Source organism: Ictidomys tridecemlineatus, chromosome 10 (assembly GCF_052094955.1).
Source record: "Ictidomys tridecemlineatus isolate mIctTri1 chromosome 10, mIctTri1.hap1, whole genome shotgun sequence".
NCBI classification, from domain to species: Eukaryota; Metazoa; Chordata; class Mammalia; order Rodentia; family Sciuridae; genus Ictidomys; species Ictidomys tridecemlineatus.
Genome location: NC_135486.1, coordinates 50,304,037 through 50,322,841, shown reverse-complemented (window position 1 = coordinate 50,322,841; position 18,805 = coordinate 50,304,037). Strand labels below are relative to the sequence as shown.

The 18,805-nt window shown below is 39.3% G+C and overlaps 1 long non-coding RNA gene across 4 annotated transcripts in view; it reads right to left on the bottom strand.

Moving 5' to 3' along the window:
• LOC106144923 (uncharacterized) overlaps positions 1 to 18,805 on the bottom strand; it is a 128,605-nt gene that overhangs the window by 48,736 nt on the left and 61,064 nt on the right. For 2 of the 4 annotated variants that reach the window (XR_013426576.1, XR_013426575.1), the window contains exon 2: positions 15,984 to 16,049. The exons of the other annotated variants lie outside the window; for them this stretch is intronic. This is a non-coding gene — a long non-coding RNA (uncharacterized LOC106144923). The remainder of the gene's footprint in view (positions 1 to 15,983; positions 16,050 to 18,805) is intronic. 4 annotated transcript variants of the gene reach the window in all.

Below are 18,805 nucleotides of genomic sequence, written 5' to 3'. Positions count from 1 at the left end.
CATGCAAGCTGCTTCTCTCTACCATAGTCTTCCATCATGATGCTCAGTCTCACCTTGAGCACCAAAGAATGGAAACAGTCTTCTATGGACTAAAACCTCTGAAATTGTGTGCCGTCAAATAAACTCTTCTTCCTCTACGATTGTGCTGGTCAGGTCATTTAGACACAGCAGCAAAAAAGCTGACTATTACAGGTTGTATTCCGCCTTTATGAGAGGGTGCCCCATTCTCATTCTCTTAAGAAATTTGGTAGATTACAAAATACAAATTTAAATATATAATTTAAGATAAAAAAGTAACTATGGACTTATTTGAGTTGTACCTCCAAAAAAGACATTCCATTGTTCTATCAGGCTGGCAACTTCTAGCAAAGAAATATGTAACAAGACAGTGGATCCCACAGTCACATATCCATTGTTATATTTATTTTGCTATTCCGCAAGCTGCTTAATCCACTGTGGTGTCATGTGGGATCCCACAGTGTTGAAACAAACACAAAGCCCCTCTGGTGGTGCTGGCTGAAACCCTAAAGGCAGGAACAACAACGCATACCTGAAATATATATCCATTGCAGGCAAAATGAATTTCCCTACTTTCCTGAGTGGATGGGTGTGTTAGTCAGTTTTTCATCACTATGACCAAACTGCCTTGCAAGAACAACTTGGAGAAGAAATTTTACTTTTGGGCTCACAGTTTCAGAGGTTTCGGACCATTGTAATCCAACTCCATTGCTGTGGGCATGAAGTAAGGCAGAACATCATGGTGAAAGGAGATGTGGGGGGAGGGGGGCTTCTCAGCTCATGGCAGCCAGGAAACAGGTTTGGGCAAGTGGGAGTAGGGGAAGAAGAGGCCCCAAGGACAGCTATAGTCCAAGGCCAAATGCCCTGTGACCTACTTCCTGCAGCCACACCCACCTGTCTACAATTTCCACAGAAGTCCGTTCAGTTATCAATAGATTAATCAACCAAGGGATTAATCTGCTGATGAGGTCAGAGCCATAGTCGCTACCTAAAAGCCCCACCTCTGAACTTTCCTGCATTGGGGATCATGTTTTCAACACATGAACTTTGGAGTGAACATTCCAGATCCAAACCATAACAAGAGGGTTAGGTGTAATCAATTTGCTACCAAACATCTGGTTGTTCCTCTCAAAAGATAACATAGCAGGAACTTAGTACTGGTCTCTGTGGCTGAAGACTGGGCACTCAGCAGTGGTACTGTTTATGTCAGCCTTGGTAAGCAAGAGTCATGCTATTATATGCATGTTGCCTCCATCTTGCCACCATGACTACACCATTCATGTACCCATTGTGCACACACTGAGTAACCAATGAAAGCTTGTTGACATCAACTGGTTGAGTCATTCCACCTAACAGGTTGTTTAGGGCCCCTTCCTTACTAGATGCTATGAGCCAGACCCCTGGACCAAGATATATTTATGACCTGGCCTCCTTTTACTTCTAGATAGATAAATAGATGTTGTAGATGGACACAATATCTTTATTTTATTTATTTATTTTTATGTGGTGCTGAGGATCAAACCCAGTACGTCATACATGCCAGGCAAACACTCTACCACTGAGCCACAACTCCAGCCCTCCATTTGCTTCCTAATCTTAAATTTTTATTTGCCCTGACAGTACTTTGAGTTCCCAAGAACTAAGTTTCTACTCCAACCCTACATAGAACATTCCTTGAAAATGTCAGAATATTTCCTTTCTTCAGAAAACAATTACCCAAGTATATAACAATAAGTTCCCTTGAGGAAAGATTGGGAGAATTATTACAATCCTTGCCATGATGTTGCAGGGTATTTCCATGGCAGAGACCGTGAGAGCTGGCCTCTCTTTCAATCACTTTTAAGTCTGAAAACTTGCTCATGTCTGGAAACTAGGTAAAAGATTATATGACTTTTTACTTTGGAACAGTTGCCCTCAGCTTCTTGATCATCAATCATTGATTTGTTTTGATTGTATATACTGAGCAATACCTTTGACAGCCAAGAAGTCCCTAGAGATATTATGTTCCTTTGATCATCTCCAAAGCCCCCTGAGGGCCAGGCTTTCAAGGCCTCCACTCTCTCTCATTACAATAGTAAGTATGCTCCCCTTTGCTTCTGACAAACAAGTGCCACTACCTGGCCTCTATTATTTTCAGATCCTATCATCTCCATTGCTATAAGAGAACACAGTCCTGTAATAGCACCTAATATCAGCCCCAGCATATAGAGGAAAATCACCACAAGTCTTTCAGTGATTCTGATATTCCTTGATTCAGCATGTTCTTGTTACTTTGGTAAACAGAGTGTACTCCACACCTGTCCCTCACATACAGTCATTGGTGAGCTTTCCAGTATGAGGCAATATTTTCACTCCAGCATTTCCACATCTCTGAGTCTTTTGATCCCTTCTTTCCCTGTCTGCCACAACATTTCTGATGCTTCTACCTCACTTAAAATGAGCCATTCCTTTTTTCCAAATCTCCAAGAATCAACCTAGCAACATACTAGAACCATTTCCCAGAGTTTGCTAAATTGGTAAGTCCTATGTTATGAGAGTAGTCCATATTAATAAACTTCCATTGTCCAAATTCATGTTCCTAGAACCCTAAGAACCCTGCCCTGAATATATTCTCCCAGATCTTATCAAAATGTGCTGTTGAGGTCATATTGTTCCTCATATTGTTCCTTTGGGATATAGTCCCTTTTCTCATTTAGCAGGCCCAAATACTTCTCTAGCCAGGTTACATTATGGTTCAATCCTATTTATTGGTCTAGTGGAGTTGTCTTGTACTAAGAGAGGCTCTAGCCTTTAACAGGGAAAAATGGGCCACTTCTGTAGGTCAGAGGGTTCAGAAGGATCTAGAAATTTAAGATTTCATATTCCTATCTACAGATGTCCCCATTGAATGTCTTAGGATTCCACTCTGTCCTACTCAAGACTCAGAATTTAGAAGAGCAAACTTGCCAAAATTGTGAATTCAACTTTCCCTGGGACACTGCTACTCTTACAGTTATGTTCTAAGTCTGATCCTCAGATTTTTCTGCCATCTGGCTACAGCTTTCACCTAGTCTTTAATTGGTAATTAATCACCTCTAACCTTCATTGTCTTTCTTCAATGCATTGATTGCCCCCCCCACAGATACCTAATTTGATCTTCCCCAAAATTGGCATTAGCACAGTGTTCAATATAGGTTTAGTGAATGGATAAATCATGAAATATTCGTCTATTTGGATGCATAAAGATGGAGAGACGAATGAATTGATGGAGTTCTACTGAACCCCACTAGAATAGTCTGAGAAATAGCTGAACTAATTCTGAAAAATCTATGATATGTCCTACCTATGGGTTTTCCTTTAAAAAGAGCACTACCCATCAATGGAGATAGAAGAGCAATTCTTTAGGGGGCGGGGGGTCTCTGAATTGTCAGTAATTAATAACAAATCTGTAAAATCAAACTTGAACTGGATAATCATTAACCAAACATAATAGGACCATGAAAAACTAATATAAATTCTAATAAACTTTGGTCAGAATTAATATTTAGTCAGAGGAGCAGAGGAGACCCTCTTGTTCAAATCTGAAGTCTTCCTCTAGATTAGAGGGATCTATGTAACTCTCAGCACCACTTCTTTCGGGTTGGATTTATGGCACAATTATCAGGCAAAGTCCAGCAAAAGAAGACTTTCTCTTAACATCAGAAACCTCTGACATTGTTTCCAGATAATGTCAGGGTTACAAGGTCCTCTCTATTTCCCCCCCCCCCCCAGCCATTAATCAAATTGCCAGGGAAGCTGGAATATACATCTCCAGTTGTCAGGAAATCTTGCATCTCTAGGGATCTATATCATTTTGTTCTTTCAGTGTCCAGCATAGAGAGAACCTGGCAGGTCTGAATGCAGGTGGGCATACATTAGGTACTCACCCATCTTACCACTATCAATTACTACTTCAAAAATCCTAATGCAGGGCTGAGGTTGTGGCTCAGCGGTAGAGCGCTTGCCTAGCACGTGCAAGGCCCTGGGTTCGATCCTCAGCACCACATAAAAATAAATAAAGATACTGAGTACAACTAAAAAATAATAATAAATATGAAAAAAATCCTAATTCAGTTTGTCTCATTTCTGGACTATGATTATCACAAGCTTTGTTACTAAAACATATGTGCTCCATAAAGAGTCCTGCTATGTCTCATATCAAATTTGCCCCATCACTATCTCTTTAGAAAAGGTATTCCAAGAGGAACACAGAAGGACAATAGTTGTAATTAATTACTTTATTTGTAATTAATTACCTTAGGTTTTCATAGAAGCTACAAGATATATTTTACCCCCAAGAGGTTGGAAGTCAGGTCAGGCAGACCCAGTCCTCTAAGTCACAACATTGGTCTTTTAGAATTCACACCTTTAATTATCTATAGTTCTACCAGGAATCATCTCACTAGCATAAATTATCAGGACCCACCATGAATAACAAAGACATCTTATCACTTGGGAAGTTCCAGTGGTTTTAGAATCTGCATGTCAAGACAAAGAACAGACAAATTCTTTAGTACATGACAGCAGGAGAATATTATAATCTAAGTTAAATTTTAGAAAGATTACTGCAGCTGCTATATGGAAGGATGGACTATCGGGTAGGAGGAATGGCTAGAGCTTGTGATGACATTCTTTCTAAACTGTTCCTAGGGAGACACTTTTGCTGTCTTCTGGCTGCCTATTTTTCTTTGGTCCATTTCTCAAATCTAGTCCTTTAGCTTTATCATCAATTCTATGAGCTGCACAATGTCCCTGTGATAAATATTTTCTACTTAAATTACCTAGAATTGGTTTCTATTATTTTCTACCAAGAACATTAATTTACATAATTTATCTTTCCCTTTCCACCATTCAACTTCCCTGATTTCTTTCCACAAAATAGACTATGGCTGAACCACAGTAACTACGTTACATGTTCCCATTTCAGATGCACACTGATTTTCAATTTCCAAATTCCTAAGGAAGACAATTTGATCTTTCCATTTGGGATCTTATGCCCTCTTTTAGCCCAGTCAAGTGTGGCTGGGAAGACAGCATCATGTAGAAAACATGGTTGCTAGGGCCTCATGTGCCTAAAATTATTATATGTATAAGAAACACTAGAAACCTTGTTTCCTCCAAATTTAGAATTTAGATAGCCAGGAAAGAAAAAGTATGATTCTCAAGAAGAAAAACATGAACTAATGATGCATCGAGCTTGGAAGAGTTGTGGTACTTTCAAACAACAGAAAAGATTCTGTCCAAACCAGAGTAGAGGCATCTGATAGAAGTAGAGGCCATCTGGGCTTAGCTGGGAAGATTGAGGACACACTATGGAGGTCCTGAACACCTGGCAGAAAGATTTCAACACGTGAATCAAACAGAAGTCAATGAACTTTTCTTGGCTGGAGAAAAGTCTGATAAAGTATTCTCTAAACAGTGTTAGCAAACTGAAATGGAGGGACTGCAGGTTTTATAGTGCATTGGATGAGATTGGTGATGGAGAGAGATAGATGAATTTTTTTTTCTTTTTCAGATGCAAAATTTTTAAGGATAGAATACAGTATTTTACCCTGTGTGGAAAAATGGAAGAGAATAAGTCATAATTACACTCACAAAATTCATACATCGTTAATGACAGAGTGTAGTGAGTCAGAAAGCTCCAGATACCCAATTGTGAGCCTTTTATAAAAAAAGGATAGCCAGTTGCATACTGTACTCTTTCTGTGCTTGTTCCTTTGATAGCCCTGCCCTTGCAGTGGGACAACAGCATGGCCTGTTGCTGCAGGGACCTCTCAAATCTAACAAAGAGTTCTTTCTTCTTTAAGGAGCTCATGCATTTTTGTTAAGTTAGCTCAGGTTAAATAAACAATATGGGAAATCCATTTTCATATGCTGTATATCCCCTTTAAGAGTTTTTCACCCTCTTTCATCTAACTTTTTACTCAGTTATTTCAGGAAAATTAATCCTCCTTTCTTTGTCTCTTTTCTCCATTTGTAAGCCAAAGAAAAATGACGACCCTAATCATGAATGATAAGTGTAAAAGGGTGCCAGTAATATATACATATAAGAGAAATGAAGGCTACACATTTGAAAATAACATTTAATGTAGTTTTTAAAAAAAAAAAAACCTTCAAATTACCAAGCCTTGGAAAGGGCCCAAATTTTCCCCTTAGAATCTCCACCACAGTACTCATGTATATTTTCATCCTTTAATTAAATTTGCTTTTCCACAGGCAGCATCATTTAGTAAAAATGAAAACCTTCTTAATAAATTTCAGAGATGGGAGATTAAATTACTTACATGAATGCTAGTATTATGATGGAAATTTTCTTTTACTATATTTTCTTCAAATACACAATATGGCATCAATATCATAGTTTAAATGGCTTTCATGGGCTAGTCCCAGTACCTGACTGTATTTGTAATGGTATTTTTTTGGAAAAAATACATATCTTCAAACAAAACAGATTTTTCAACCTGATTTCTGGAAATCTAGTTTTTGAAAGTTGAACACTGCTTAACTCAATAAAAAGATCCCAATGAGAAATATGAAATTATATAATTATTTAACTGTAGTAATGGAGAATTCCAACATGCAAGTTTAATGTATGTGATTTCTTTTCTCACAATTTAATTGGTTTTGGTAAGTAGCCAGTTCTTTATTTATGGTTCTTAAGCTGTCATTATGAATCCTGCTAGCTCATAGAGTGAAAAAAGATGAGCTGGAGGTATGGGTTTTGTTGTATGTTTTTTCTAACACATTTATTAATGCTCTTAAATTATCCTCAAAGCTGGGAGTTTCTGTCAAGTTAAAGCATCTTCTCACTTGGTTTAACACCACGATCTCACTTTTATTGTCCATACAGCCAGATGCAGCTGCATTTATTTACATTTTTTAAATGAATGAAACTCTTAACTTGTTGACATATTGGAGAGTCTAAAAATGTCTCACTTAAACTCATCCTCACAACTACATCCGCATGGGTGGCAGTTGAATTAGCCCCACTTTGTAGCTGAGCTGATTTTCAAGAGAAATGTTTGAGTGAAAATGAAGGGTTTAGAAAGCCTTATTATCGGGTGACACAGAAGGAACTATTTTGGTTGCATTTCAAGTTTTCAACTGAAATTTCAAGTCAAGGCCATGAGGCAAAACCACAGGAGCGAATGGAATGAGAGTGCAGCTGCAGACTTCCCATAACTTCTTCCCCATAACTAGATTATCTTCTTTTGAACTTTTGGCTGTGATGAAGAAAGATCAGAAATTTGGAAGCTCTGCTACCAGCTTCAAGGCCAGCTTCCCAATTACCCACATTGTAAGAATATGAATAGTATCTACTCATTTGCTAACATTTATCAAGAATCTACCAAGGGTAAAGTCCTGTGTGGTGGAGACTGCAGGAATACAAAAGTGAATAAAATTCAGTGGCTGCCCTCAAGGAGATTACACCTTGAAAGGCAGCAGGAAGGCAATTAATGATAATATAAAGCAGAATGAAAAATACTATAGCAGAGGAATAAGCAAAGTATAAAAGACAAAGTAGGGATTAGTTAATGTCAAGTGGCTCAGGAAAAGATATGTGGATTTGAATGTAAATGAAAGAGATTTCACAGATAGCATAAGCAAAATCATGGAGGTATGAATGGCATGATCAGGGGATCCAAGTAGTACAGTGTTACAAGTGGAAGAGCAGAGACAGGCACAGTAGGTAAGAAAGGTGGTTGGGGCTAAATTCTGGAAGGTCTCAAAGTCACCACCAGATTGAACTAGACACCTTGGGCAACAGGGGCCATTGAAAGTTTTGACCTACTTGACCTGTGTCAGATAGGGAGATAATTTATGTATCAATAAAAGAAATGTGCTGTGAATTTGATGCCAAGAAACTACTGAAATAATCTAGAAGAGATTTAATAAGTATTTAAATTATAGGAGAATCAAAGTGTATCTCGAGAAGGAAAAGAGGGCAGAACTTAACAACTGATTATTTGGATATCAAGAGATGCTGGAGTCTAGAGAGAATGGAGAACTAACAGTGGAAGATGACTGAAGTTTCAAGTGACAACAAGGGTACAAATCCCAGTAGTCATGATAAGTAAATATGGCAAGAAGAGCAGTGGGGTGGAGGGTGGGTTGCTCAATTAGATGTGATAAGCTTTTGCTCTGGGTAAGAAGTGTATGTGAAATATCCAGGAGTCTGCTGGCAATCGTGGTAACCCCGAAAAGTGTGCAGGTAAATACAGATGAGATTCCCTCAGGAAGAAAACCTGAACAAGAAAAGATGGGAAGATAAGATTTTGAGGAAAACAATACTTAAATACATAAAGAAGAAAGTAGAAAAGGCCTTGTCCAAGAGGTAGTAACCAGAGTTGTTCTTCCTGGAAGCTAAAGAAAAGAGAATGGAAAGGGTCAGGATTTGAAAACTCTCTCAAATGAAAGCACCTTGTGATTGCTACCTGGCCTTGCTGTGGCCACACCTGAAAAATTAAAGTGTCTCTTTTTAGAGTGGAATTCTGGCCCCCAGCTCTCCTACATATACCTGCTCATGGGAGACTCAGAAGTCAGTCAGTTACTAAGCAGAAAACGCCTATGATCCTGAGACAACTATGGGACAAATTAAGCAAAGAACAAATTCAGAAGGTTGGCAAAGCTTAAGTTGCAAACTGATATGTCTGATTTCTGTTCTGTCCTACTTTATACCCCAGGTACTCTACTTTTAATGGAGGAAATGAAGTGCCTTTTGTTTCACTTTGAGTGTGTTCACAATGAGTAGTCATATGCAATCCAAAAGCTTAGCTAAAATTGTTCAGTGTGCCCCAAACTAGGTGACTTCTCTTATTATTATAATGGCTATTGTAGTTATTCATTATGTATATATACAATGCTTTAGATCTGTAGGACCGCCCCCCCTCACTTTATTATGTTCTTTCTGCCTCCTTTTTGAAAATCAGGGTATGTTGGCCTCTCGGTTGGCCCAGCCAGCTGAAGATTTTTCCCAGGATCGGACCCAGGCCAGCCCTTAAACATTTCCAGGCACCAATAAAGGTGCTTTAAGTTTTTACCCAAAACATCATTGTGGCTCTGAGTTACAATTCCTGAAGACCTTGTAAAAGCTCCATACCCTGACCCCTTGCTCTGGACACACCTATGGAAGAATACCCCTTTTCTCTCACTGCCCACCATGAGGACACTGTAGCACTCTGATTTCCCCTAATAAATGCTCTGGACTTATTACCTGGCATTTAGTGCTTCCTTCTTTGGAATACTAGTGGGCCTCATCTCAGGCATTCTGACAGCAACTCCAGGCACAAGATCAGCAGGACTCAGCAATAATCCGAAGAGCACTTTTCCTATGTTTTAGCTCATGTTCTCACCACTATCCTGAGAAATCTCGCACTCATCTCCCTCTCTCAGGACTGAGTACAGGTCATCTTTGCAAGTCTTTGTCCCCACTTACTGGAATCTACTCACCTCTTTTCCTTTAAAACATGATTATTTCTAACCCTATCACTGGTCAGTATCTTGCTTCTGCCAATCCTTACTTCAAAGCTAAAAAAAAACCACCATTGTGTGTCCCTCAACCTCCGCCCCATCACCCTTGAACATTAAAAGAATCTGTTAGGTCTTAGCATTCAGAGTTGGATGTAACACACACACACACACACACACACACACACACACACACACACACACACATACACACACAAATGGGTTCCACAAAAATGAAAATCAGCCTGGAAGGGGGACCTTTCACCCCTGGAGAATCAAATCAAAGCTTCTGACAGCTGGTTCCTGCCCTATCTAGTACCATCAGAACGCATTCCCCATCCTTACCTCCTGCCTGAGGACTGCACTCTTCTCCACCCTTCTTTGTACCCCAGCAAGGCCTACCTTTACAGGCTGCATCCTCAGTTTCCTTCACCCTGCAGCTTCTGGCAAGGTGTAGTTAACAGAAATCGGAGAGGGTGAAGAAAGAATAAGATCAGGTATTCGGGCCTGTAGCTCCCCCTACCTTGTTGCAAGTGACACTGGGCACCTGTCCCCACTTCTGGCCAAAAATCCTGTTAATCAGCCAACCCCTGCAGCCATAGCTATGACTCTCCCAGTTCTGGGAGTTGCTCCTTCCCCTGCCTCCTTCGGGCCTAGAGGTGGTTATGGTACCCATATTACTAGCCCGCTGGGTAGTAGCCACCCCTCACTATTCCACTTGGTTCCCTTTCCCGTCTGAAATTATGTGGTGTCCCTTCAATTACTACATTTGAGGATGACCTTCCAGACTGGATCCCTTTATGGAATATGCAATGCCTAGAAACTCCACACATCACACCCCATTATGCCATAAACAGCTATAAATAGCTGTTGCTAAGTTAATTCATTACAGTGAAAATAAAATTTTTTTTTAAAGAGAGAGTGAGAAAGGAGAGAGGGGGAGAGAGAGAGAGAGAGAGAGAGAGAGAGAGAGAGAGAGAGAGAGAGAGAGAGAATTTTTTTAATATTTATTGTTTTTAGTTCTCGGCGTACACAACATCTTTGTTGGCATGTGGTGCTGAGGATCGAACCTGGGCCGCACGCATGCCAGGCGAACGCGCTACCGCTTAAGCCACATCCCCAGCCCGAAAATAAAATTTTAAGACAAGTAAATTTTAATTAAAGGAACAATGTATTAGTTTCCTAAGACTGTGGTAACAAAGTAGCACATTCTAGGTAGCTTAAAATATTAGAAATTTATTCTCTCACAGAATAAATGGCTAGAAGCCTGAAATCAAGTTGAGGGCAGGCCATGCTTCCTCTAAATTCAGAGGAAAATCCTTTCTTGCCTCTTCCACCTTCTAGTAGATTGTCAAGAATCCTGAGCATTCCTTGACATATGGCCACAGCATTCCAGACTCCCCTCTGCCATCACGTGGTGTTCTCCTATGTGTTCGTCTCTTTACCTGGCATGCTATTCTCTGTGCCTCTGCCCAGATTTCCCTCTTATAAGGACATCAGTCATATTGGGTTAGCACCCACCCTAAATGTTATGTCTTCAAAGACCTTATTTCCATATCAGGTATTATTCTGAGGTCCTGGGTGTTAGGAATACAACCTCTTTTTTCGAGGGGGAAAAAATTTAGCCCATAATAGGCAGGTTCAGAAGGTAAGATGCTAGGCATCTGTGTGTGCCTGGTAAATCTACAAAGCACGCTGTCTACAGCTGACAGGCATGCAAGACACCAACACACACATCTGCCACTGGGGGTACTTAAGAAGAAACTGGCCTCTGCCAGCCATGGTGGTGCACTCCTGGAATGAGCAATGTGAGATGCTGAGGCAGGAGGATCACAAAATTCAAAACCAGCCTCAGCAACTTAGCAAGGCCCTAAGCAACTTATCAAGACCCTGTCTCAAAATTTTAAAAAATTTTAAAGTGTGGAGCTGGGGATGTGGCCCAGTGTTGAAGCACCCCTGGGTTCAATCCCTAGTACCAAAACAATAACAACAACAACAAGAAACTGGTCTCTAAGGTTAGATCATTGCAGACTTCTGAGCCAAAATACCAGCCACTCTAAGGAAGTTGTGAGAAATGAAATGGGTCAAGCTTGTGAAAAACTTGAAGAAGCTCAGAGAGAAGATGCTGTTCATAGTGACATATACTGTTGGAGGCTATATATAGGTTTTCTGTTATGGAAAATGACACCACATTCATGCTGCTCTTACCATTGGCCTTTTCCAAGTTTACTTTCCTGAGTCCATTACTGCTACTTCCAGAGACTTTAACACATGAAAAATAATCTCTGTTCTGAAACCAGACTTGCTGCTTGGGTGTATCAAGCTGGCAACTGGTATTTTTAACAGTCATCTTTTATAGAATCAAGGGACAAAAATCTGGAGACATCTATAGACAGATTGAAGATCTAAAATTCTTAAATCTCAAACTATATAACTCTCCACTGCCTGGCCCTATAAAATCAACTCCTCATTTCAATTAACAACCTGGGTAAAGCATTATCCAAAGTCCTCCACCTGACATCTAAGAGCCTCACTGATCTCACTTAACCATGTACACATTTACAGCCAACCACATCATTTGTTTCATTTATTCATTCAACAAATTGTAATGAATTACTTAACATTTGCCTAATAAGTATGACAGGTTGAACTGTATCCTGCATAAAGATAAGTTGAAATTTTAACATTGGTACTTGTAAACATGACCTTATTTGGAACAAGGAACTTACATGTGTAATCAAGTTAAGAAGAGGTCCTACTGAATTAGGGTGATCCTAATTCAAAAAACAGAAGAGAAACAGAGACAGATATACATGATATACATGAAGACACCACATGATGAGAAGCCAGAGACTAAGATGCACATACAAGGTAAAGAAGATCAAGGAATGCAGGCAACATCAGAAGCTAAGAGACAGGTACGGAATGCATTCTTCCCTAGACCCTTCATGGGGAGCAAAGCCCTGCTGACAACTGGACTTTGGACTTGCAGCCCGAAGAACCATGAAGAATGCCTTTCTGTTGTGTTAAGCCACCCAATTTGGGGTACTTTGTTATAGCAGCTCTGGTAAACTAATACCAGGTAAACCCCAAGTTTAGCCAGACTAGTGCCATTCTCTAATACTTTAATTTCTATCCCATCTCTGTGACTTAGCCAGAGAATTCCTTCTATTTGGAATATCCTCCTCTCCCCTCCAATGCTGCAAATCAATAACATCTAGCCTTTTCTTACAACTTAATTCACGTTTGTTTTTTCAAGCTCCCTAGATGATTCCACCCCACATAAACATCTCCTGAGTCAACTAGTATAAATATTTATTGTAATATTTAACTATATAAATATATATAGTATTTAGTTCTCCACTACACCTTTCTTATACTGTCCTCACCATCACTTATTGTCAACTAAATCTTCCTGAGCCTCAACTTCCTTCTCTGTGCAGTGGGAAAAAAAAAAACTCAATTCACAAGGTGATTGTGGTGATTAAATCAGATGGTATTAGGTTGAACCATACAAAACTGTAAAACAGCCATCTAATAAAGTCTTTAACAGAGCAATTGGCATAAATCAAGTACAATTTGGGGGATGGTGTTTTTCCTGCATTTTTTTTTTTTACTCTTGGCTCAAATGTTTTAGTTTTATCTTCCAAATTAGACCATTTGAAGGGTTTTGAAAACAAAAATTAAATTATTTGCCACTGTTAATAAGTTAGGTAGACTCTATTTCACTTAACTTAGCAAATCATAACTCAATAAATACTTAATGATAGACCTATGGATTCCAGGCCAGATCTCAAGCCCAGAATCCAACCTCTTCTCCCCACCTTCACTGCCACCACCCAGGTGTGAGGCACCAATGCCTCTCACCTGGAAGACTGCAGTCCCCTCTACTAGTGTCTGTGCTTCCACCTTGCCCTGACAATCTAATCCCATGGCAGCAACAAGAGTGGTAGTCCTTTCTACTTGTCATGTTCTGTCAACCTTCCTCTTCAAATCTTCTATTGGTCCAGCTAAGCTAGGGAACCAACCTAAGTACCCCTCAACAGACAAATGGATAAAAAAACATGTGGTACATATACATAATGAAATGTTACTCAGCCATAGAGAAAAATGAAAGTATGGCATTTGCCAGTAAATGGATAGAACTGATTATCATGCTAAATTAAATAAGCCAATACCAAAAAACCAAAGGCCAATGTTCTCTCTCATATGTGGTTACTGACTCACAATAGATGGTGGGAGGATGGAGAATAGAGATTCACCAGATTGGACGGGAGGATTGGGGAAAGTGGAGGACAGAATATTGGGAAAGAGAGTAAAATGAATCAGAAACAACTTTCCTATGTTCATATATGAATACATAACCAGTGTAACTCCATATTATGTACAACCATTCTACTGTCATCTATAATTAAAAAGAATAAATAAAAATTAACAACAACAACAACAACAAAAAGTCTCCTATTGGTCCCCAACTCAGAGTAAACTCCAAATCTCACAGACACTGTGCTCAGATCTCCTGTGATCTGTCTGAACTCATCTGGTTCTAGGTGTGAGTCTCTGTGCTGTCCCTCATGCTCCTCAGAGATTTTGTCCAGGCCATTCCCTCTGCAGGAAATACTCTTCCTCAGATTCACTTCCTCGCCCTCTTAGAGGGATCTACCCTGACAGCCATAAAATTGCATTCCACCCCACAAGTTACCAATCCCCTTACCCTCCTCTACTTTGTCACAACATAATTTATAAGTACATATTATGAGAAATTTATTATTTATTGTGTGACATGAACCCCCCCCAACATTTCCTTACTAGAATTAGAATACAGACCCCACAGAGCAGAAATCTTGGCTTTTTCATTCTGCAGTAATGATACCTAGAAAACACTATTGGCACTTCATACTAAATTAACATTAACAGAATAAATGAATGCCTTATCTACCCTCTCTACCTTCTCCCCACCCTCTTGGTTTCACTTGTGCCAAATCGTCTTCTATATGCCTGTGTAAACCAGACTTTTTCCTGAGTTCTTGCTGCCCATCTAGTCATTTGTATGTCTTACAGCCACCTCAAACTCACCATATAACCTACACGCATATTCCCCACAGTACCAGTTAAAATAATGCTTGGAAAATTCAAATGTGATCATGTCACACATCTGTTAAAAAAATCTTCAGTCACTTTGCATTATTCTTAGGATAAAGACTGAAATTCTTATATTCTCTGCAAAACCTGGTCCAAACCCACCTTCATGGGCCTATACTCTTTCCTTTACTCATTCTACTAGATTTATCTCAATTCTTCAGAAGTACCATATTCTACATGACCTAAAACTTTGCTTATTAGCTAATTCCAATTTCCAGTTTAACCTTACTCTCTCCAGGAAATCTTCCCAGATCCACCTAGGTTAGTTCTTCCTGTTTTAGACCTCCATGTTGTCTGAAGAAGCACATTGCACCCATTCATAACATCAGTAGAGTGAATAGTGAATCACTGAATATGTCTTCCCCATGGGGTTCTAGGTTTAATGAAGGCAGTGTCCCACTGTACCCCAGTGCCTAGCTCCATATTCAGCATACAGTAGGTATTTAGTAAATATTTATCATATGAATATATAATATATGATGTACATACAGCTGAGGTACACTAGGCTATCATTCTCCACTCTCCCAATCCTGAATCTTTCTCCTTGACATCTTCAAATCAACATGACAGGAAGAAGAAAATGGAAGATGCGGAGATACCTAAGCTCTGAGTCATCAATTCCATGCCTAAAAAGTCTTACCAGGGGAGACTTTATTTCATCCTAAGGAGTAAAGGAGTAGAAGAATGGAATGATAAGGGGCTGGGGTTATGGCTCAGTGGCAGAGTTCGTGCCTCGCACATGGAAGGCCCTGGGTTCAATCCTCAGCATTACATAAAAGTAAATAATAAATAAAATAAAGTTATTTTAAAAAGAATGGAATGATGGAAAGAATGATGGGTTTGCAATAATAAATGAAGGCTAAAAATTCCAGCTCTGCATCTTGATAGCTGTGTGGTTTGGGATGTGACTCACCCTCACTCTTCTCATCTGTTATGAATGGATAATGAAGCCAGACATGATGGCGCAAACCTGTAATCCCAGCAGCTTGGGAGGCTGAGACAGGAGGGACTGCACATTCAAAACCAGCCTTAGCAATTCAGTGAGGTCCTAAGCAACTTAGCAAGAACCTGTCTCAAAATAAAACATAAAAAGGGCTACGGATGTGGCTCAGTGGTTAAGTATTCCTGTGTTCAATCCCCAGTGCCAAAAAAAAAGAATGAATATTGCATGTCATACAGAAAACTTGTGTTTTCTGTATGACATGCAATACTACATGCAAAAATATTACATAAGATCTAAAACCTGTAACATACAAACATTAGTTAATACTGATAAAGAAGCATATAATAATTACATGTAGAGGCTGGGGATGTGGCTCAAGCGGTAGCGCGCTCACCTGGCATGCATGCAGCCCAGGTTCGATCCTCAGCACCACATACAAAGATGTTGTGTCCACCGAAAACTGAAAAATAAATATTAAAAAATTCTCTCTCTTTCTCTCTCTCTCTTTCTCTCTCTCTCTCTCTCTCTCTCTCTCTCTCTCTCTCTCTCTCTCTCTCTCTCTCTCTCCCCTCTCTCTTTAAAAAAATAAAAATAAAAAAATAATTACATGTAAACAGCCAAATGATATTTGGGACTTGCTTTATGGGATTTAATTTACTCAAAACACAATAAATAATTCAACAATCACTCCAGAAAAAAGACACATAGAAATATGACAAACGAAATATACTACCACATAATTATATAAACAAAGTCTTACAGCATAATCTCAAGTCCCCTCTGATGTTCCCCCTGGAAACAACCTTACTCTAGACCATAGGCTCTGAAGAACTACAGATGATGCATCTGGGAGATGCTTTAGCCAGGTCCAGACTTAACTGCAACCCTCTGCTGCCCCAGAAAAGAGACAGCTTGATGTGATGCCAGCACAAGACAGACAGCAGTGCCAAGCTGGCTCCCTCTGCAGAGTTCAGGTCTACTTTGGCTGAAACATTCTAGGTTTCCACATCTACATCAGCATGTAGAAATTTAGGATTATACCTTTAACCTTGCATTATGTCCATCAAACCTGGAAGGCCATGAAGATAGAGTTTATTATCAGAAAGATCACCTTATTTTCAACAAGTTAGGCCTATTCTAACAAGTTTCAAGGAGCATGCAAAGCATTTCTTCCTTTTGCCCTTGGAGTCTCTTGCAGTTCCCATTGGCACCGGAAAATAACCTCCTCACTATCTCTCACACCCCAAGGTGCCCTATGTCACATCCTAACAACTGTCCCCCAGTTGCATGAGAGCTTCACCTTTAAGGAACAGTGTATGTTGATTCCACATGAATCTGGAGTTGTGGCCCATCTCTAAGATAATCCTTTCTTCTTGTTAATATTTACCACTTGGCTCATGCTCTCACCTCACAGCAAAATCCCTTATAAAAGTAAAATAATAAAATTACCTATTACTCCACTGCTCATAACTGGATGTTTCTTCTGTGACACTTTCTTTTCCATCTATCATTTCTTACAAATGTACTGATAAATAAATACTCTGGCAGGTTGAACAGATTAATGTATGAAAATTCAAACACTCAGTTTCTCAGTGCCAATGGATGGATGATTGGATCCCAGTGTAACACAAAGAAAAACCATAGCAGCCATTCTGAACTAAACAAGCTGGCAACCAAGATCCAGGAGGCCATCTGACCAATTAGACTCACCCTGCCTCCCTGTTTCAGGTGAAAGCAAGAAGAGCTGTCTGAGAGATATCTCCAGCTTTCCCCTGAAATTTCCATCTCTTCTCCTTCCAAATGGCACATGGACCATGAAAGAAGTGACATCGGCAATCAACCCACCTTAGACACCTGGGCAAGGGCTCTTGTGAAGACAGCACAAAATGAAAACTTCTCCAAGTTTAATTCTTAATTCTACCATAAGTTTTCTGGATGACCTTGAATAAACTGAATAATCTAAAATATGGGACTTTTGTGACATACCCTACAAGCAGCATTATCTAATACATTATTACTCTTTATAGGTTTCAAATCATTATTTTCAAAAAAACATGTTATCTTTATATTTTGATCATAAAATATAATCTTATAGAAAAGTTTACATAATCATTATAGAAAAATTCAATATATAAAAGAGGAAAATTCAGGTCATCTATAACTTCGTGACCTAAAGGTAACCTTTTAGCCATATGTGTATATAAGCATACAGATACAGGTATATGTATATGTTAATGTGATTTTTTTAATAAACTCTATTATATCCTGTTTTTACTGCCTCACATATCAAGGTTAATTTTACACAACCTTAAGTCTTTTTAGAAATACCTTGCATGAAATTCTATCTAACACTCCATTACAGGCTCTTAGTAAAACCATGTTGTGGTATAAATATAGAATGGAGTTACTGGTAACAAAATGTTCATCAAATTGAGCCTGATATCAGCACGTTCCAGCCCATTTTTGGGTTTGCTGCCTTTGTGACAACCATTAGACAAAGTTCACAATTTTATCCAACAGTCATTTCACTGGTGCTTTTGTAAAATGAAGAAAGTTAAGTCTCCTTTAGTAAGAAACAGTCCTTTCTCTCTTTTGAAATTAAAAAATTAGTGGCTCACAAGATTCCTTGAACAGATGGGTTATAAATAAATTGGGTTGTTTATAATGTCAGTCAGACACAGGATTGACAGCAGGCTAGAGCCCTCTATCATGCCTCCCCTAGACAGCACAAATCCCCAGTGAGAAGATCTGTGCAGAATTCATCTTCCAGTCTACCCAGGCACCCATCCCACATGCACTGTGCACACACACATAGTGATCACCCAAGCTCAAAGTCTTTTTTAGCACTGCTGCTATAACAAGACACTTTGGGTGGATATACTTTATAAACAACAGACATTTATTGTTCATAGTTTTGGAGGATGGGGAATCCAAGATCAAGGCCCCTGTAGATGTGGTATCTTGTGAGGTCTGCTGCTTCAAATATGGCACCTTGTCGCTGCCTCCTACATGGTGGGAAGTGGGAAATGTGCTTTTTTAAACCATTCATGAAGATAGAGCCCTTTTCCCCAAATGTGCTTTTCATTTGTGCGATTTCAATAATATCACTAATGACATAATGTATCAATACCACAAACAGCTAAAAAAATCACCCATTCCTTTTTCAATCAGAGATAAGCCAGAGTTATACCTTGTTTTTGCATTCACACAAATAAT